The sequence below is a fragment of the Castor canadensis genome, chromosome 4 (genome assembly GCF_047511655.1).
Source record: "Castor canadensis chromosome 4, mCasCan1.hap1v2, whole genome shotgun sequence".
In the NCBI taxonomy this organism is placed as follows: domain Eukaryota; kingdom Metazoa; phylum Chordata; class Mammalia; order Rodentia; family Castoridae; genus Castor; species Castor canadensis.
In genome coordinates this window covers 26,729,188-26,751,072 of record NC_133389.1, presented here as the reverse complement: position 1 = coordinate 26,751,072, position 21,885 = coordinate 26,729,188, and the positions used below count along the sequence as shown (strand labels likewise).

At 43.5% G+C, this 21,885-nt stretch overlaps 2 pseudogenes; both read left to right on the top strand.

The window, feature by feature from the left end:
* The first annotated feature begins 8,074 nt into the window (after nt 1-8,074).
* On the top strand, nt 8,075-9,326 carry LOC109698182 (small ribosomal subunit protein eS6-like; annotated as a pseudogene).
* Nucleotides 9,327-20,347: 11,021 nt separating this feature from the next.
* LOC141422979 (small nucleolar RNA SNORA48) lies at nt 20,348-20,492 on the top strand (annotated as a pseudogene).
* The last annotated feature ends 1,393 nt before the right edge of the window (nt 20,493-21,885 follow it).

Below are 21,885 nucleotides of genomic sequence, written 5' to 3'. Positions count from 1 at the left end.
AAGCTTCAAACACCAGCAGACCAAGGAGCAACCAGGCAGAGAAGGGACATTCCCTGGAAGGTAGAGTAGCCTAGGACATCATGCCAGAAGATTCGGCTCTTCCTGTGGCTGTCAGGTAGCTTAAGCTGCCTCCTCCAACATAAATCTATCTGTCATCTTAGAGAGAAATGTCAGGGGCTGGGGCGGGGAGTGTGGATATCTGAGACATCATCAATATCTTTTTCCTTCAGAACTAAATACTTTCTGGAGAAACTGAATTATTTTATATGTGACCATATACATGAATTGCCTCACATGGTGCCGGAAGTCCCAAGCTGCCATCTGTAAGCGAGAGGAGAGCCACTGGTGTATTCCAGATTGACTGTGAAGCCTTGAGCTCAGGAGAATTACCGATATGGCGGATGGGTGTTCTATGCGTTCCTTGCTTCTTTGCTTACATCTTAGATTAGGACAGTGTCCCAGGTGTCCACAAAGAGTAGGACAGAGGACCACAAAGATAGCAAGGAGTGACCTATTAGCAAAGTGCCAGAGCACCTTAAGATGCAAAGTGGACACTTCAGGTAATGACTGCCGCCCAAAGTTGTCAGGGCCTGGGGTTTTGTTAACCAAAAGGGTGAGGTTACTAGGTGGCTTCAAATTGAGGCCCTCCCTGACTGTGCAGTGGCTGCTGGGGTATGGGAAGTCATACACCTGCACTTTTAAGAAGCTGAGGGCAGGTGTCTACACATCTGATCCTCTTTGCCCTTCACAGTTAGTACTGCCAGGGGAAGGTCATATCGCAGGCTAAAGGATGGGTGACCTTGATACCAGGAGTGTGCGCCATAAGGAGAGTGTTGGCTGTAATCTTAATTATTGGTTACAGGTGTATGAAGTCTGGGGTTTTATGATTCCACCTCTTCAAAGCAGAATGGAATCTTGCAGCCCAGGGTATTTCCTGTTTCCTGCTCTTGTCTACCTAGCTGCCCGTGCTAACATGATGTACATTTCAGTCCCAGGGCAGGAGAAGATGAGGTGAGATGGCCCAGCTCAAGCAGGAAACAGAAAATTCCTCCTTCCTCCTCCTTTTTGTTCTATTGGTGACCTCAATGGATGGATGAGGTACATCCACATTGCGGGGACAGGGGAGTCCATATTACTGAGTCGCCAGTTCAAATGGTAAAAGTCATCCATAAACACCCTAACAGCCACACGCAGAACAGTGTTTAGTCTGAGCACCCATGGCCCACTCAAGTGGGTACACAAGATTACCTGTCATAATGAGCTGTATTTAATATGTCCCTGCCTTCTCCCACCACACACCCCTCAGCAAGAGGGAGTTCACGAGCAGGACTAGGTCAGTCACACAGCATTTCAGGTTGAACTGTGTCCTCCCAAAATTCACATTGAAGTTCAAACCCCCAGTACATCAGAATGTGACCTCATTTAGAGATTAAGATTATTGCAGATATAGTTAACTAGAGTTAACTAGAGTAGGTCCTTAATCTGAAATGATAGGTGTCCTTAAGAAAAGGGGATTTTTTTTTTTTTTTTTTTTTTTTTTTTTTTTTTTTAGTGGTGGATGGATCCAGGACTTCACACATGCCAGGCAAATGCTCTACCACTGAGCTACATCCCTAGCCAAAAAGGGGAAAATTTGAACATAGATGCACAGCAAGGAAGGAAAAGGCAAAGATGGAGGTGATACTAGATGAGGCAAGGAACAGCACAGGTTGCCCAGGGAGGGCATGAAACAGATTGTCTAGCTCAGCTGGAGGTGTGGCTCAATTAGATAGATTATCCAGCTCAGAAAGTGTCAACCACGGTGACATTGTGATTTGGACTTCCAGACTCTAGGACTGTGAGACAACCAATTTATGCTGTTTAAACCACCCACTTTGTGTGTTGTAGTTGAGGCAGCCCTAGTAAACTAACATATAGAAAAACAGAGAGGCTGCATTCCCCACGTGCTCTATGAACCAGTAACTGGCCTGATCCACAGGACCAAAGTGTCCCAAGACAGCCCTGAAGTGAGACAGTTGCAGTGAAGTCATCAGCAATTTGGGCTGCAGTGTTGAGAGAAGACAATGTGACCTTCTGCAACTGCTCCACAGAGCAGGCCAGAGCACATCAGAGGTCTGTCTTGTCTCAGAGTCCTTTGCTTCTTTGTCCTCTGTGACCAGCCCTGCCTTTCACAATGGGCCTCAGCAAAAACTCAGGACTATGATAGTTAAATTATTAAAGAAATGAAACATGATATGTCAGTGAAGAGTTGCCAACCTCAGCTGCAATACAATTTGTACTTATCCAAAGGAAGTGGGGTCTGCTTTGCTTAGGCCAACCAATCCAGTAATGATTATAGAAATCCCACTCTGATTCTGCCTTTTCCAAGAGGCTACCCTCCATGAACCCCGTAAATATCTGTCAGTTCTTCTGGATCTCTCAGGATGTGTACTATGTTTGTCAAAGCCTTCTAGAAACTGGGAGCTAGTGGCTTACGCCTGTAATCCTAGCTACTCAGTCATTGGTACCATGAGACAAGCAGCAAACAGCCCCAAGATGTAGGAGATGATACTTGGTGATAAAGATACAGAATGTATAAAGACTCCCAGACTCAGTGAGAGGGCAATAAGCTGTTGCTTGATGCGTGGTTGATTCATTTGGCAGTCTCTATGAGACCCCAGAATCTCCTGGGGATGTCACAGGATGGATGGAGACCATTCTCTAGCAAGCCTGAGCCTCCATGAAGACAGGTGTGTCTTCCGGTGCTGCTGTATTCCTTCACGCAGTGACCACAGGCCTGTAGACCTATGAAGATCTGTTAGGCCCTCGGAAGCCTTCTTCCCAGGGACACCCATGATCTGTGAGTATGAAGGGAATTTGTTCATTTTAATAGCATGAAGCTGGGAATTTCTTCAACTCTGGAATTTGATTAGTCTGGGGAAGGCCTATTTATTCCCTACTTCTTGGAGCACCTAGAAAATTCCAGGGAGTCTTTGGGTTAAATTGCCCCTGTCCCTGCTTCTCTTCCGGGAGTTTACCTTGCCGCCTGCGGGAACGGGCACCCTATAGCAGAACCAGCCAACCAGCCTGCACCTGTCATACCCCTCACTCCCTCAGCACATAAATACCCCTGTGTGAACAATAAAATTTTGCAGCTTGATCAGAACTCCTGTCTTGCTGTCTCCTTCGTGTCTCTTGTCCCTTCATTCTTCCCCTTCTAGGTTCGCTACCCACGCTGATGTGTCCTGCAGGACGGGACATGTGGCGCCCAACGTGGCTGTAGCTATTCCTTTGATTGCGGGGAGAACACCGTCCTCCGGGAAGGCTTGGGCCCAAGCAGAGTTCGCGATCGCCTCGGCTAACGCAACCGGGAGACAGATCCAGGAGGAGAGTGAGGACGGCAAACGGTGAGTGACCCACCCTGGGACAAGCAGTGTTGTCACATGATTTGTTTCTTTCAGGCCTCAAGGAGGCCCTCAAGACACGAGGGGCGCGTGTTACATAGGAGATTTATGTCCTTGGTTTCCTCTCGAAGGAACCATTGATGGTAAAAGATGGCTCCGGGTCGGAGACTGTTTAAAAGACTATTATGAATCTTTTGGCCCCGAAAAGGTCCCTGTGACCGCCTTTTCTTATTGGAACTTGATTAATGACATTCTCAAAAGTGCACCCTTTGATAATGGTACTTTAAAACTTGTTAAAATTGGGCAAAATGCTATGCAGACGGCTTCCCGCCCTCCTACAGGGGTCTCTGATGGTGGAGGACCCACGGATGCTGTCAAACATCTTCAAATAATCGAGCTTTTAAAACCCCAAATCCCCGAACTCACATATCACCCCTTAATGTTGCCTAAATCTCAGATTCCAGATTTAGATCCCAATACATTAGATATTTTGGGAAGTACCTTCTCCTTGCTTAACACTTCCAACCCCACCCTTGCTAAGGATTGCTGGCTTTGCATGACCACAGGAGCAATAATGCCCATGGCAATACCTGTTAACTCCACCGTAAATAATCAGGATACCTGCAATCTGGACTTCCCTTTAAAGTACAGCCTATGGATGCACCTACAGTATGCCTTCAAGGCAGGATGCAAAATAATTCTTATGATATTGACGTTGGGGTTAGTTCTTTTGGAAATTGCTCATCAGTTCTAAATTATTCCTCACCCACCCCAGCTCTTTGTCCCCCCAACGGTACAGTTTTTTTGTGTGGAGGAAACTCAGCCTTCCCCAGGCTTCCAGCAAATTGGACTGGTGGCTGTGTTGTTGCCTTATTACTCCCAGATATTACTGTTGTCTCAGGAGATGAACCTCTGCCCATTCCTAGCTTAGACACCTTAATTAAAAGACATAAACGGGCAATACAAGCCTTACCGCTCCTTGCCAGCCTTGGAATAACAGCAGCTATAGGCACAGGTACAGCTGGCTTAGGCACGGCTATACACTCTTACTGTCGCCTATCTCAACAACTTATAGATGATGTACAAACTCTATCTGGAACCATTAAGGATTTACAGAACCAAATAGACTCCCTGGCAGAAGTCCTTCAGAACAGGCGAGGCTTAGATCTGCTAACAGCCAACCAGGGAGGTATCTGCTTGGCCTTAGGGGAAAGATGCTGCTTTTATGCCAATAAATCAGGCATAGTACGCACCAAAATTAAACAGCTTCAAGAAGATTTAGAAAAGAGACGAAGGGAGCTATTTGAAAACCCCCTCTGGACTGGGCTTAATGGAATTCTACCCTACCTTCTTCCACTATTAGGCCCCTTGCTAGGTCTACTTTTAATTGTGATCATAGGGCCCTGCATTATAAACAGGCTGATACAATTTATTAAAGAACAAATTAACACCTTAGCCTCTAAGCCTATACAGGTCCATTATCATCACCTGGATATGGAAGACCGTGCTCCTGAGACCTTCCTTTCAATAGAAACTCGCTAAATGCTCCATCTGGGTTTCCAAATTTTCTCTCTGCCACCCCCTCTTATATAACATTCTTGACCACTCATCGCCCATTGGGCCCTCCTCCACTGGGCCCCTCTGCTTGGGGGAGGCAGCACCCAGGGAGAGTGATCATAAAGGCTTTTCTAAACGAGGGTGCAGGTAAGACTGCAGGAGGGTGGATCCTAGGATCCCCAGACCCAAGACCTCTGTATGACATGCCCTGGTGCATGGCGGTTGGCATGCTCCTAAAAAATCCGCCTCCTCAAAAAACATGCCGAGGAGATTCTCTTGAGAACTTAGCAAGGACGCTTGCTTACAAAGCAAAAATGATCTCCACCCTGAGGAACTGGGCCTCTGTCATCCCCTCTCAATAAGCCGACATATTCTGGTCATGTTTGTATAAGAATAAGGGGGAAATATCGGAGACAAGACTCCCTTTGTGAGCCATTCTGTCTTGACCTTGCCCTGGAACATTTTGCGGTTGTTTGTCCCAACTTCTCCATCTCCAGCACAAGATGGCGCCGTCCCTGCTTCTCTTCTGGGAGTTTACCTTGCCGCCGGCGGGAACGGGCACCCTATAGCAGAACCAGCCAACCAGCCTGCACCTGTCATACCCCTCACTCCCTCAGCACATAAATACCCCTGTGTGAACAATAAAATTTTGCAGCTTGATCAGAACTCCTGTCTTGCTGTCTCCTTCGTGTCTCTTGTCCCTTCATTCTTCCCCTTCTAGGTTCGCTACCCACGCTGATGTGTCCTGCAGGACGGGACATGCCCCCATGATGGTGTTGGTGTTTGAGTTAGGAATGATAGCACAGGAAGTGAAGGGCGAGCCCAACTTCAGTGGGTGAACTCATGACTTCTCTCACCTGCAACCCAGGGTGTGGTACCATGACCAAGGATGCCCTGGAGCGTTGGGTTATAGTACAATTACCTGTCTGAGCTGGGAGGAAATCTACTTTATTACTTCCTTGTCTGAGAAACTGTAAACCAAAGGGAGGAAGGGATTTCCAAGGTCTCATCAGTGATTTTGAGGCAGCAGCAGGGCTAGAATTTGGATATCCCAAGGCCAGGCCCCAGGCCGCTCGCCTACACTGGATTCCACCTTCTCTGTACCCATCTTGTTTGCTTACACTCTGACAAGGTGAAAACACGGTAACCAGGAGGGAAAAAGAGTAATGAGACAGCTGGGCTGAACTTTAAGATCAACTTTTGGCTGAGCTGTTCTGAAATCAGCCTCAGACTTCATCTAACTCACAATGTTGATTTCTCTGGGTCCAAAGAAAATAATCACTTGAAGTTCAAAGTCACAAGCAACACAGTGCCACTTGCTGGCTTCTTGTGCCTGGATTTGTCTTGTCCGTTGTAAGATGACAAGACTGTGTAAGCTTGCGTGGATGCTGACCAAGTCTCGGGCTGGAGTAATCTGCATAAACTAGCTGGGCAAATTCTTGGGTTTCTGACCTGCAAAGAATTTTGTAGATATATATGCCTCTCATTTGGGGTTGTTTCACAGAAAGGGCCTGAAACCAGATCCATAGCCTGAGGTTGACCTAGACTCCCTGCCAGAGTCCACAGTGGCTGGGCCGAGTGCTAAGAATTAGTAATGTAACCTCTCTGAGCTATAGTATTCTTCTCTGGACACTGGAACTTTTTTCTCTTCTGTACTTGGGATTGAACTCATGGTTGCTAGGCAAGTGCTCTACCACTTGAGGCATGACCCCAGTCCTTTTTGTATTTTTTAGACAGGATCTCAGGCTAACTTTTTCTGGGCTAACCTTCAACCAAGATCCTCCTACCTCAGCCTCCTGAGAGGCTGGGATTACAAGTTTGTACCATCACACCTTGCCCTAGACACTGGGGTTTATGGTTTATGATGCTTATTATATGGGCTGTTGGGAGGGCTGACTGAAGAACTGATAGAGAAATACTTGGAATATAGTTAGTACCAGCAAGCTGTGTAGGCTGGCAGTCCTTGCTCCTTTCACTATTTTGCTTAACATGAGATAACTTGGCTGTGGGCAGAGATAAAGCCTGTCATCTCCTGCCAAGAGCCATACTGTAAGTCAAAGGTTTGTTGTCATTTTCCACAACTTAACAATGTGGATAAGTACTGTCCCCCTGGAATCTGGGTCCCTGGGCACCAGGGCAAGTAGGTTAAAGGTTCTGACCAGCTCTCCTGACCTCTAGGGCAGAACTCTGGGGTAGACCTGGCCTCAAGTCCTAGCTGGCATTGCTCCTGCTAGGAGGCTGGTGACACCTCTGTCACCACCACCATATCAGGGATGTAAGGAAAAACATACTGCTGGTGTGGATCTCCTGCATGCTTTGGGAAACTCAGAAAACGCTTACTAAGAAATGTGGTTCTCAATTCCCATTAATGTTTGAATTCATGCTAATGTAGATCCATGCATTTGAACATTAGTGAGTTTGTTGGATTCTTCTGCATCGAGAGTTTGATTTTGGTACAGAATTGGGGAGGAAGGAAGAGCAGGAGAGGAAGACAGGAGAGAGGCTGGCTATGCAATTCAGACCAGCATTGTGCAGTTACCAAAGGTTAGTAAGTTTCTGGCCTAAAATAAAGTTTGAGGATTGCCTATACCTGAAAACGGCCAAAGTCTTTTATTTCCTTTGGGTCCAACAGTTTTGAGATGATTGAGTTGATATTTTGCTGTGGATCAACTAACAAGGCAATCTCCATTTTGAGGAAATATCAACTTCGTTTCCTTCTACTGAGCGGTATTTCAGGACATGTGGCTACCATCGATTCATATCGTAACATATTGCCATTCAGAAGTGATCCCAATGCTTCCTCTCCTTGCCCGGTCCTTCTTGCTTCTCTTGTTCTGGAAGGATGTTTCACCAATACAACACACACATTTTACTTTCTTAGGGTGAAAATCATGATTGCAGGGTTTTAATAAACCAATTTCTTAATTCATTTTCTTTAAACATGTTTGGGATCTATTTCTTTGACTTACTTTGACAATTAATGTGCAGCAGGGAAAAAGATGGGGATCTGGATCTCTGAGCACTGGGGTGTCTGGGTTCCCTGCCCTTGGCCAATGGGGTGAATCCAGCCAATGACGTGCCATCTTGGGTCTTGGTTCCCTCATGTATACAATGAGGGAGAGGACTGTGAAGCAATGAAGACCAATTCAGATGCAACCCAGGGCTCAAGGGGCACCGTGAGTCAGGAGTGGTGGGGACTCTGGCAAACAGGACAGGCTGTGCCTGTCAAACAGGGTGGCCAGCCTAGCTTTTTGTCAGGGTGGCCTGACAAAAAGTTTGTAAGATCCCAACCTTTTAGCTGGATGTGGTAGTGCTCATCTGTCACCTCAGCTATATGGGGAAGCACAAATAAGATGTCACAGTCTAGGCCATCCTGGGCAAAAAGTGCCCAGGTGGAAGAAGCTGGGTGACAGTATCAAACAATGAAGATGTTAGATTATATAATGATAGTATACAGATTACTAAATAAATATCCATTAATTCATAGTTATAAATAAATAAGTAAATAAAGAAATACTAAGGAAAAGGGACCACTTTTTCTTATAGAATTCCAGTTAATAAATATAGAGGATTGGAGGGAAATAGAAAATTAGCCTTGGGCAAGATCACAATAACAAGCAAAGCACCATTATGCCTTGGAGGCCAGCGGCTGCGACAAGGTGAAGCCAGACCTCTCCTTCCTGGGCACTGGCTGTCAGAAACTCATCAATGTGGACAGGGAGCACAAACTTCATACTTTTTAAGAGAAACGAATGGCTGAAGACCTTGCTGCTGATGCTCTGGGTGAAGAACAGAAGGGCCATATGGTCCCAGTCAGTGGTGGGAAGAACAAATGGATTTTCCCATGAAGCAGGTGTCTTGACTCACGGCCAAGTGCACCTGCTGCTGAGTCTGCTGCTGTCACTGCCCAAGCGGCCTGGAGAGAGAGTGCGTGAATCTCTTCCAAGTTGCATTGTGGATGCCAATCTGAGAGTTCTCAACTTGGTTATTGTAAAGCAGGGAGAGAGAGATATTCCTAGATGATATTCCTGTGTCTTATTGTCTCAGACCCCAAACAGCCAGCAGAATCCACAAACTTTTCAATTTCTCTAGAGAAATTGCTGTCTGCCAATATATTGTCAGAAAGTTCTTAAACAAAGAAGGTAAGAAACCCAGGACCCCAAGATTCAGTGTCTTGTTACTCCATGTGTCCTATTACACAAACACTGGCGTATTGCCCTGAAGAAACAACACACTAAGAAAAGTAAGGAAGAGGCTACAGAGTATGCTAAACTTTTGGCCAAGAGGATGAAGAAAGCCAAAGAAAAACACCAGGAAGGTTTTCAAGGGATGCGGTTATGTTCTCTGAGAGCTTCTACCTCTAAGTCTGAGTCCAGTCACAAATAAGAATCTTTTGGGGCATCCTCTCTTGGAACCCCACCCCCACCTCTGAGGGCTCTACTTTCCCACTTTATACTTTTCTGTCTCAATAAATTCTCCTGCTTTACTTGTAAAAAATAAAAATAAAAATCTTTGGTCAGGCACAGTGGCTCACACCTGTAATCTCAACTACATGGGAGGAAGAGATTGGGAGGACTATTGTTAGAGGTTAGCCAAGGCAAAAAGTTAGCAAGACCCCATCTCAACCAATAAGACAGGTGTGGTGGTACACACCTGTGGTCCCAGCTATCCAGGAGGCCGTAGATAGCAGAATCACAGTTCAGGCTGGCCTCAGGCAAAATTTGAGACCCTGCCTGCTGCATAGACATTTTGCTCCCCACCTGCATGGTTCTCTAGCCATGCAGAAATTCCACATGATGGCTTTGTTCTATTGAATCCACAGGGCGTGGGTGCATGACGGGTGGTTAGGTGGCTCAGTTACCTATCCTCCTTACAGGTTAGTGAAAAGGACGAGAGGACAAGGAGGTCTCAGAGTCACAGAGCAGAGGAACTGTCCAGGATAGCCATCCTGGGAGCCCTGAAATGGGCACTTGGGTGGCCTAGAGCCATGAGGCCCTCAAGAATCAGCTGGGCATCCTAAGGACACACTTGGCCCCAGTCAATCTTGTCCCATCAGCAGCCTCTTCCAGCTTTGAGGCCTCTGCCAGGCCTGTGGCTTGGCATGTCAGACCCAGAGAACTGGCTTGAGCAAAGAAAGGAGAAAAATGCTACTCCACCCCACAGTTGACCTCGAGGTTCTGGAATAGGTTGGGCAGAGGTCCAGAGTAGGGCTCAGCAAACTACAGCTTGTAGGCCTCTTCTGGATGACTGCCTGTTTTTGCAAATAAAGCTTTATTGGAACACAGCTATGAGCATTCTTTTATGTCCATGGCTGCTTTCATGCTACAATGTTGAAGTTGAATAGTTGTGAAGAGAGCACATGAGCTTCCAAACACACAATATTTATTTGTCCCTGTGTAGAGAATGTATGTTGACCTCTGCTTTAGAGCATACTGGTGTCTGTGCATTCTAAAAAGATAAACAGTCCCTCATTAGAATAAACTCCTTTAAGAGGCTCCCCAAATCCTGCCTTAACTCTTCTACCAAATATTCTAAATGTCCAAGAGTCCACAACCTTCTCCAGCACCAAGGGAAGTCACACCTCTGTTGTGAGCCCCAATCCCTTCATCAGTCATAGGCAACCTCAGAGGCCATGCTGGGAATGGGGCCCAACAAAGGAGTGAGCAGCCAGGGGCAAGAGGAGTCAGCTTTCCTGGTGAGAATTCTGAGGCTACCAGCACATATGTGCTCTGTTCAATCATGAAATAGGTGTGTTTTCCCCAAAACAAGACACCTGTTACTGACTATAGAAATACATTCCCGGCAGGTCCTCAGTACAAGTTGTTTATTTCTGGGTTTGCTTGGGGCCCCAGGCAGAAGGCAGAAGGGTTATAAGGGAAGGTGTGAGTTAGGGGAACACAGACTTGTGAAGTTTCTGACAGCACTGAGCTGTGACACTCAAGGCAAACCAGGCTTCCAGACATTGTAACTCATCCTGAATTTAGACCTGCTATCTGTGACTGACAAAGATGAGTTCAGACCCATGGAAGCCACTGGGATTAAGGACACAGCAGTGTTGACAAAGTCAGTATACAAGATACACTTACTAGGCCTTGGTCCTATTCAGGGCCATTATGAAAGCCAATAACAACACCAGATATTAAGTGGGAAAAGAGAGAGTTCTAAGATACCACTTTCCTCCTCAAGGAGAGCACAGACAGAGCACCATGGCATCAGAGATTACAACAGGGATTAGATTCAGCTGTGAGTAAGCAGAAACCTGGAGAAAGGAGAAACGTTCAGGGGCAGGCCTCTTAGGGTTGGTGGAGCAGCTCTGTTGCACGGAGTACTCAGGGACTCTGCCATCATCTAGGGAGTGCCCCTCATCCTTTTGGTCCATGGCATAGCTGTGTTCTAGGTAGCAGGAGAAAGAAGAAGGGGCCAAAGGAATTGACTCTGTCCCTCAAGGAAGGTTTCTGAGCTGCTTTGTCATACTTTTCCTTCTATCTCATTGGCCCAAACTGAGACCACACCTGACTGCCTGAGAGGCTAAAAACAAGTCTTCATTGCAGGTGGTCACGTGTCTTGATAAAAATATTAATTGTGGGCTGGCAGAGTGGCTCAAGTAGTAGAGCGCCTACCTACCAAGCATGAGGCCCTGAGTTCAAACCCCAATACTGCCAAAAACCAAAAACAACAACAAACCAACACTGCTGTGGAAAAAGGTAGCAGGCTTTTTCTTCTTTATGAAAAGGATTCTTCTTAACCTCTTTTTGATTTTGCTATGAATTCTATTTTGTTCTGATATTAATATTGTTATATTGGCTGACTTTCTGTTAGTATTTGCATGATATACTTTTTTTCTTCTTCTTCTAACTCTTCTGTATGGATATGTTTTAGCCAAATGTTTCTTCTTCTTCTAACTCTTCTGTATGGATTTGTTTTAGCCAAATGTCTTGGCTATCGCATGTAGCTGTATTTTCTTTTCTTTTTTAAAATTTAATCTGGTAACCCAGTTTTTAGTGGTTTCCTTTTTTTTTGGTGTACTGGGGTTTGAACTCTACCACTTGATACTCCACCAGTCCATGGTACTCCTGTCTTTAACAGGGAACTTACATCCATTACACTTATTGAGAACCATTTTATTTTTATTTTCTTTTAACTATTCATGTTTCTTTCCTCTCTTCGTCCTCTGTCTCTGCTGAATGTTGAGTTGAATAAGATTGTACAGACCTTGCTATCCCCTTTTATTACTCTGCTGTCTAAAAGCTATAGATTCTACTTCCATTCTTTACTGGTTTCCATTTATTTATTTATTTATTTATTTATTTATTGTGGTACTGGGGTTTGAACTTAGGGTCTCAGGCTTGTTAGGTAAGCACTCTACCACTTGAGCCAGTCCACCAGCCGTTTTTGAGATAGGGTCTCACTATTCGCCCTGGCAGGCTTTGAAACGCGATCTTCCTGATCTCTGTCTCCTGTATAGCAAGGATTCAGCCATGAGCTATCAACGCTCAGTTCTATTTAAATTCTTAACAACATATCAACTTTGAATCTCCCCAACAAAGTCTACTTGTTATTTTTCCCATCCTTTTACCCACCACAATGAGAATGAAAACATAAAGTACTTTTTTTTTTGGCAGTACTAAGGTTTGAACTTGGTACTTTATACTTCCCAGCCAGGCACTCTGTGACTTGAGCCACTCTACCAGCATTTTTAAAAGTTTTTATTTTATTTAGTTTTTGGTTTGAACTCAGGGCTTTGTGCTTACTAGGCAGGTGCTCTACTGCTTCAGCCACACCTCCAGCCCTAGTGGTTAGAAATTTTATTTCTAAAATTTCTAATTTAATTCTTTTTTTATAGCCACCAGTTTTGGTTTTACTTCTTGTAGTTTTTGTTTCCTGCTCTCTTGTTCTAAGTAGATGTTACAGTGAGATGCTTAATGTCTGTTTTAGCTGAAGCTGATGTAATATACTATATTCCACTTACCCGGGGGACAGACCACTCTTCAATATTCAGTTACAAAGGAAGTGTTTCTGAAAACCTGCTCCTTGACTCTTGGATCCCTCATCTAGATGAGAATTACAAATAGTGTCAGAGAGGTGGACATGTGTGGGGGTGGAATTAATGAGATTTCTTTGTCAAGAGCAGGGGTCTTGCTTTCACACATCAGCATCGAGAGAGAAAATTTTGTCTTCTAGCTTCTAGAGCACTACTTGCACTTGAAAATGTATTCCTGGAACTGGGGGACACAGTGGACAGATGACTGCTCTGACCACAAAAAGCTAACACAGATAGAGGGCAAAGCTAACATGCCTGACTCAGTGCTAGCTCTAGAGATGCAGCATTCACTCCTTTGATGGCTAAGGAGAGGCTCGCTGTGTGGGGATTGACCAGTAACCCTGGAGTTCAGCAGAGCAAGAGCAATGTGAGTGTGAGTGTTTTTCAATGACCAAATGAGACCACAGTTGAGTTATTTTGGGTCTTTATTCCACCATAGAGGCCAGATGTGCCAAGCAGCAGGCGAAGCAGTTACAAGTGACAGCCGTGAGGATAGAAATACTTGCGGAAAGCCTCTGAGACCCTGTGGATCATCATTAAAAGAAGGACAGCTCACTCTTCCATAGGGTCCATCCAAGGACAACAACTTTGCATGGCATAAGCAGCCAGATCCACAGATTGTGAAGTCATCCAGGCAAGAGACAGACGTGCTATCCCCTTTCTTTTCTTTCCTTCCTCCCGCCTCCAGCTTCAAGTCTGAGGGTGAGTACAGTCATTGCTGTCATGGGAAGGAATTCTGCAGAAACCAACCGGCCACAGTCATGGCTCTCCTGATCCCACTGCAAGGTTCCAACTTGGAGCAGGTCTAACCAGGAGCAGAGAATTAACTCTAGATCAACTGCAGAACTGAGGCTGTGTTTGAAGTTTTTAGTGACCAAAAGCTACTTATGAAGAATGATCAGGAAAAAAAAGGAGTGTCCAAAGTGTTGGAATTTTTCCTAGGGGAAAGAGGAGATTACCCTTGCCAAATCAGTTTATTTCAGAGTCAAAGTTTATGGTGAGAATCAAAAGTAAGGTTTTGTTTAATGTCATATTTTATGCTTGTCCAGCTCACAGATTACACCAATTATTCTTCCATTTGTGTCTTTTACACCCTAAGCATACTTATTTTAAGTCTTTGTCAGACTGTTCTGAGATTAATTTCATCTGGAGTGAGTTAATGTTTTGAGTGTTAATTTTGTGGACCGTCTTTATAAGGACTGGGTTTCTGTGTTTTGGAATTTTGACTTGCAGTTTTGTGGAGTTGGGGAGGTCTGAAGGTCTTATTTGTTCATTTTTTCTCCTGCTCTGTGAACATTCCTCCCTATCAAACAGCTTTACCATGTCCCCATCTAGAACTGAATCCTAGAATGATAGTTCAGAGTTTTCTGCCCTGCACTCCTGCAGGAGATTCTGCAGATTTGGAAGCAGAGATAAAGGGTATCTGGTCTCAGTTCTTGGTCACCAAACAATGTTTTGTTTTCCTCCTCCTTAAGTCTGCAGCTTTTGAAAGTTCCTGGGCAGAGGGTCGCTGGTCTAATTTCATGGGTTTGCCTTCAAGCCAGCCTCTTTCTTCTCCCTGCTGTTATCTTGACGTTCACTGCCTGCCTCCAGGCCTGGGCCTCACAGGCCATACCTCCAACTTTGCTCTCCACTCTGTGCTTTTATTTCTTGCCCTCAGAGACAGTCATCTTGCATTTTTTCTGTTCCAAAATGTTAATCTTGTTTAACCAAGCCTTTTTGTTATCTTTTAAACATATGTTTTCTGTCAATACTTGTGATCCAAGAAGAAGGTAGGGCTCCATTTTGACAGGAGGTACCCACAGCATGAAGAAAGGAGAGTCCCCAAAGTCAAGCTGGCAGGCTTTATGGGGAGATGCAACCTGACTTGGACACATAGGCTTAGAATGGGTAGAGAAAAGCAGAAAAGGCCATCAGGGCCAGAGACACACTGGTGGGGCACAGAGGGGGATGCTAGTACTTACATTGGCCTGTAACATTATCTCACACTGGCTGCACTTCTTTGTCGCCCATGTTGCTGTAGTAATTAATTACATGTTTGCATGATTACTTGTTTAATGTGCGTCTCTGCCCTATACTGTCAGACTCATGAGGACAGGGATCTCATACGTTCTGTTGGATCCTTGGTGCCATTTTTGGGTCCTGGCACAGATTAGGTGAAAAAGAAGTAGATGAATAAACTGGGTGTCAGTGGCCTATGCCTGTAATCCTAGCTACTCAGGAGGCAGAGATCAGGAGGATCTCGGTTTGAAGCCAGCTAGGGCAAATAGTTCGCAAAGAACCAACCTATCTTGAAAAAATCCATCACGAAAAAGGGCTGGTGGAGTGGCTCAAAGGGTAGGCCCTGAGTTCAAGCTCCAGTGCTGAAAAAAAAGGGGTGAATGAATAAAGCTGCATAAATGGTGTGGTTCAGTACTTCCCTTTACTGAACATGCCTTTTATTCTTTTTGTCCCTTTACCCATCCAAGAAGCCCTCATGGCTAACTGCCACCTAACACTGCTACCAGAGAAGAGGGTTGAGATGTTTACACAAGAGGATCCATCATAGGTATACACACTTCTAACAACACAGCTTCAAAACACGTGATAGAACTGATGTATACATACATACATACATACATGCATAGCTGAAGGAAAAGTAGACAAATCCACAAGTAGTCAGAAACTTCACTACTTTGTTTTATTTTTCTCTGCAGCATTGGAAGACTGAAATATAATTTATTTTCTCTCACCTTCTTGAAAAATTGTTAGGCTGATAGTTCTTTGCCCTCAAGAAAGGGAAATTAATTTTTTCCGATTGCTAATTGTTCTCTCTTAGAATCTAGTGGGTCATGGAGAATGGTTGTGAAAGAAAAAGAGGAAGGAGAGAGTGACTTTCAGAATAAGCAGAGAGGAAAGCGGGACTGCACCCATGATAAATAGGTGAAAGATGGGAGAAGTAAGTCTGTCAGGAGAATTGCATAGTAGTCAGTGGCAGAGCTTGTGGAAACAGTTGAGGCCTCACATGAATGGCAATGTGACACGCACTCTTGGGTGGGTGTGGGGGAGAGGCAGATGACTCTCCAAGTAGTGAGAGCCCCAGCTGGGGTAAATGAGTGCTGCTGCATTCAGGCATATGTGAACTGTGACAATGAGTGTCTAATTGGTCATCAAAACAGATCACTAGTGAGAGGAGAGGCCTCCCTGATGTTTTAGTGCAGCCTAAAATTCCAGAAAAATCTTTTGGGAAGTGTGAGAAGTCTCACACTAGTAATGTGAGTCTAGTAATGAGGCAGGCTAACGGAAAAGTTTGGGACTCAGAAAAAAATATTTCATCTTAGATTAACCATGCTTTGGCTCAGGAACCCCCCTCACCTGGCCAGGAACCACCCATGCCCCTCCCCACTCATTGATTATTGGATGGGAATCACCTGGTTCTCCCCTTCATCGGTTATCATAGGTTTTAAAAGCACTGGAACAGCAAAAACATGCTTTACTCAGTTTCCGGCTTCCACCTGGGCCTCACCATGCTTCCCTTTGTATTTCTCTTCACTAACTTTTAATAAATTCCCTTTACACTCCCGTGTCCTGCCATAGATTTTTCCCGGTGGGATACAAAGAATTTGGAAGTCTTTTGATCACAGGCTGCACCAGCACTCAGCTTTTTGTGGCAAGCCAGCCAGGAAAAAAGGTGAATCCCCAGACTGCACCTTAGAGGGTCACTTTTACTTTTTTCTGTTCTTCCTTCTGCACAGCCAAGGGAATGGGCTGAGCTCTGCCCTTGGAGAATGCAGCTGGAAGACTTGGAGTCCTGGGAACCCAGCAGCGTCTGCTCAACACAAGAGCCTCCCTGTGGGTCTCATAGTGGGGATGAGCAGCCTGCAGGAACCAGGGGTGTCTGTCTGCCCCATGCATCTCCCCTCCCCCATGGCTTGGGGTTCTCAGAGAACATTCGTGCGGAGGTTCCTTCATCCCATGGTTTCCCTCCAGAGCTGGCTGCCTTAAAACTGTGGCTTTCTTCCCTTCCTCTCCCCTCTTCTCCCTTCTCTCTCTTCCCTTTCTGGCCTAGGCAGAGGTGGTATGCTAGCTGTGGCGGTCTACTCCCCAGTCACTTGGGCTGGTTCCTCTCCACCCTTCCCCCACCATAACTTGTCCCATTCTAGGGACAGTTCACTGGTGAGTGAGGGTCATGTCCCACCTACCAGCCTCAGGCCGTGTCTAGATTTTAAGGTGAAAATATTTACTAAAAACCTCTCAGCTTTGGCTTTTTGGGCCCTGGGTGATTTTCTGAATTTGGGTCTTGTTAAGAGAGACATTGGGTGATCTGCTGGTTCCTGCTCTAATTGATAGAGAATTTCTGTTTGATAGTCCTAGCTTTTGCTCTGTCTAGCTCCTAAGTTTGGGTCCTTGTTTTGTTAAATTCACTTGTGAAAACCTCCTTGCTTCAGACATAGCTGATGTTTAGGGTGTGGATTACTATTGGGTAGAACTTCCTGTGATAGCAACTGGACTCTGGCTATCTGATCTTAAAAAGAGATTTGTGAAGTTAAAAAGTTAAATTACTTTTAGAAAGGGGCAAAACCTCAATGTTCGAAAGGTAACAAAATATCTGATGTAATTTAATATGGCTATAATTTTAAAGGTTATATAAATCATTTTCTAAAATCAAAACTTAGTAAACTAACTGAAAGCTAGCATCTAATTCTGTCTTAAAGATACTCTGTTCTTAGTAATAGTTACTAAAACTGGCTTTTTAGGAGAGATTTTATGTTTTATCAAGATTCTGTAGGAAACTGAGTCCTAACTAAATCAGTTTATGTAAGTATCTGTCTTTTCAGTGATTTTAATAACACCCCAAAAATGTTGTGGGGTATATGTCTAAATTTCATCTAAATGCTATATAAAAGCAAACAGGGTTAAAGTTATTTAAGTTTTTGTTTTTTGCTTTTTGGCGAGGGTAAACTTTGTTCTCTACAGCTCAGTGTAGTATGTCAGATTCTAAACTTGTTTAAAGTCCTTTCCAAACTGTGGATCTATAAGTGACTGGGTTATATAGGATTTAGATTCCTGGCTTTCTAGGTAATAACAAAGTCCCTTTATGAAGCAACCCAGGATCTGATGATAAATACCTGGAATAAAGTGGGCAACAAAAAAATGCCCTTCAAAGTTTAAAGGTTTACTGGCATTTGCCCAGACCCTAGTAATTCTAAATTTACATAACCCTTTAAAACTAAAAGATAGGACACGATATTCATAGAGGGAAAAGTTTTGCAGTCTATGACTAATTCTCCAAAACTATCAAATGATGTCACATCCAAGGAGACTAACAAAATCTTTTAAATCCCACCCTAGTTTGCCTCAATTATTTGGTCTTTTCATTAGCATGCCTAACTCATATGGACACTTATCTGTAGGGGGAGATGTCTGTTATTCCTATATCAGACTGCTATATTGAGCCTGTATGTTGCATGTAACATGTCTTTGTGTTCCATTTGAGAGACCCTTTGGAGAGAGATGTGGTCACAGGAAATGATGCCACCACGATGGGGCCACCATGTGTTCAACGGCATATTGCCACTCTCTAACTTATTATTAAATTTCTCTAAGTTAATATAGTTTTTACAAATCTAGCTGATTAATCTAATAAAGATAATGACAAAGAGTTCACTGTGAGTTAATGTGATTGTGTGTCATTGTGTGTGTTTTCCGTGTATATCTTTGTCTCCTACCAATTGTGGTCACTTAATTTTTACTTTTTTGAGCTCATATATGTGTGCTTTGATGTTGTTTGACATGCCTAGGTCAAAACATCTCTCTCTCTTTCTCTCTCTCTCTCTATGTAGAAGTCTTTAGGATGGTTCTTAAGCTACTTTTATAAAGTTAATGGGTACAACTGTCTCAAGTTACCTGAAGTTCTAATCCCAACCTGACCTAACTATCCTTAGCCTTAGGACTAAAAGAAAATTTATGGAAAATAATATGTTTCATTCCATTGTGAGAATAATTTATATTTAACTCTTTTGTAATTGGGTTTATTAACCCATATGTTCTTGTAGATTACTATTATAAAAAAGATAGCTTAATTTAATTTTCTTCCTAAGTCTTTTAAGGTACAAAGTTGCTAAGAATTTTATTAAAAATAGTGTTATCTAAACTCTTTCAAGATAACAGTGTTATCTTGAAACAATGGCTGTTTCAAGATACAAAATAAGGTCTTAAAACTTATAAATTTATATATGTGTGATTGGCTTGGGTATATTTAAAATTTGCCTAGAGAGTTTTTTAAAGTCAAAATTTAAGGTACTAATGTGTATTTAAAAATGGGTTTCTGTTTTATCAAAATAACTGTTAGGGACTTTTGGTGCTATAGGCTAATGCAACATTTAACCAAAACCAAACAACAGCTCACTCTCCAGATGGGATGATAAAACCTTGAGTTTTTAGGAGTCTACTACATTGGTTTTGGTATCGGCCTCTTTGCTCAGTGTTTAATGCCCTAATAGTTAGGATGGCATTCAGGATCAGTAACCCATTTAGGAACCTTCATGCAGGGGTGTAAGAGACTGGCCCTTTGGAGAACAGGATTTCAGGGTACCCCACAGCTTGTTCTTGCAGAGACATCTGCAGGAAGCCTTTTTAGGCAAGCCAGGTCAAGAGGACCTGCAACTCAGACTTGCAAGATAAAAGAGGGATGCCTTGAGGATCTTGGAACTGATCTCGGCTCTCTACCAAAGGGCAAATTTCCTCCTTCCCTTTACCTCTCTCTCCCTCCCCACCAGCCAGCACAGGAAGCCCTCATGCAGGGGTGGAGGGGAGAATGGATCTCCCCCTTTTCCTTTCCCTCTCCCTCTTTCCACCAGCCAGCAAAGGGGAAGCCAACATATTCTCTTGGCTGTATCTTTAAGTACTGGGAGTGCTTTGATCCTGCCAACAAAAAAGATGACTAGCTCATTAGAGTGCCAATTTAAGATTATTTACTATTCTTTGCATCCTGCCTAAATTAGCCTCTTACCAGATGCAAAAACCCCAAGTTATTTTTCTGATAACACTAAAGACACTAAATTTAAACTAAGTAACAATTCTTTTAAATGGTTCTAATACTGTCAGTGCCTTGTATATAAATGTTACAAAGTCATTTACAGAGTTAAAAATGTATAGGTAGTTCTAGTATATTCTATCTAATAAGGTATTTAACACTTCTGCACTTTATGACAAATGCTAAAAGTTCTATTTAGGCCCGATATCTGTCTGTTAGATAATCATTGGTTTATCTGACATCTGCTTGTCAGACAAACATAAATATTGGTTTATCTGACATTGGTTAGATAAAACATTTTTTTTATATATGATATGGAATTGAGCATCAAAACGGGATATTTGAAATTACTGATACTGCAATGGGCAAAGAGACACTTTGTTGGTGGTGTTGCTCTTACATCAGTCGAGGGCAGAGCAAAATGACAGTCCTTTGTTCATCCTAGCTTGCTGCCTGGATCAGTGGCCAAAAGCTGTTTCATGCCTAGGGCACATTATAGGAAAAAAAAAAAAAATAGAAAAAAAAATTGCTGACACTGCCTTCCCTTAACCTTTGGAAAATTTGGGTTTTTAACAACCACTAACTTGCTACTTTGCCTTACCAAAATTCAAGGTTTAAACTGTGATGCTGCTACTGGCTCCTTTATATATTAGATGTCTTTGTCTTCTTCAAGTATATAAGCCTTCTAAAATAGTTATAAAAAGACACTGTACCAATTTTGTGTCTTAACTCCTTTTACGAGTTTGTGTGTATGTATGTACTATACTGTAATATTAATTGCTAAACTATTAACCATGGTTACTTTAAGTTTTGTCATTACAGTTCTGATCCTTTGTGAGTAAAACAGCCTTTTCTATCAAAGTGTGTTACCATCTTAGCTGCTTGCAGTTCTGGGTTCTTGTCACTGATCTCTGTTTTATGCCAAAATTACTACCTACCCCACCCCAGATTCCAAGTGTCACATTAGCCAGTCGAGTGCAGATTGTGCACCTGAGCTCAACCAATCTGAGCAAAGGGGCAGGGGCCACTGTATCAGGAATAAAAATGCCTACCTATGGTCTCCTTCATGTGCACTTGCTGTGCCTGTGTACCTGAGCACCCTTCTGCAGAAGTAAATTTTGCCTTGCCAAGACAATTCTCTGTTTCTGTATCTTCAATTGTGACCTCAGTGGTCTTTAGGGGTCTTATTTCTAACATTCTTCAGGAGCATTTACAGGCAAGCCCATGAGAAATAACTCTGACAAGTGCTTATCTGTCAACCAGGACATACATTCTTTTTTTTTTTTTTTTTACGTTTTCCATTTTTATTTTTATTTTTATTTTTTTTTCATTTTTCTTTTATTATTCATATGTGCATACAAGGCTTGGTTTATTTCTCCCCCCTGCCCCCACCCCCTCCCTTACCTCCCACTCCACCCCCTCCCGCTCCCCCCCTCAATACCCAGCAGAAACTATTTTGCCCTTATCTCTAATTTTGTTGTAGAGAGAGTATAAGCAATAATAGGAAGGAACAAGGGGTTTTGCTGGTTGAGATAAGGATAGCTATACAGGGCATTGACTCACATTGATTTCCTGTGCATGGGTGTTACCTTCTAGGTTAATTCTTAGGACAGACATTCTTAAGTATTGGAGTCATTTTGTATTTTCCATGTAAAACGTTATAACTGTTGTCTGTTGACACTTTACACCAATTTAAGGATGTCAGTACATTATGTATGGGGCCGGCAATTAGATTCAATTAAGCCAAGCCTAAGATAAATATTTTTATTGCTTAATTTGGCCAGAAAGGCCACATTGGCACTGACTTCTGATCTGTTTGATGTGTTACTTCCCCTCCTCTGTGGAACAAAATCTGATTTTCTGGAAGAAGCTATGATTTACAGGAGAAT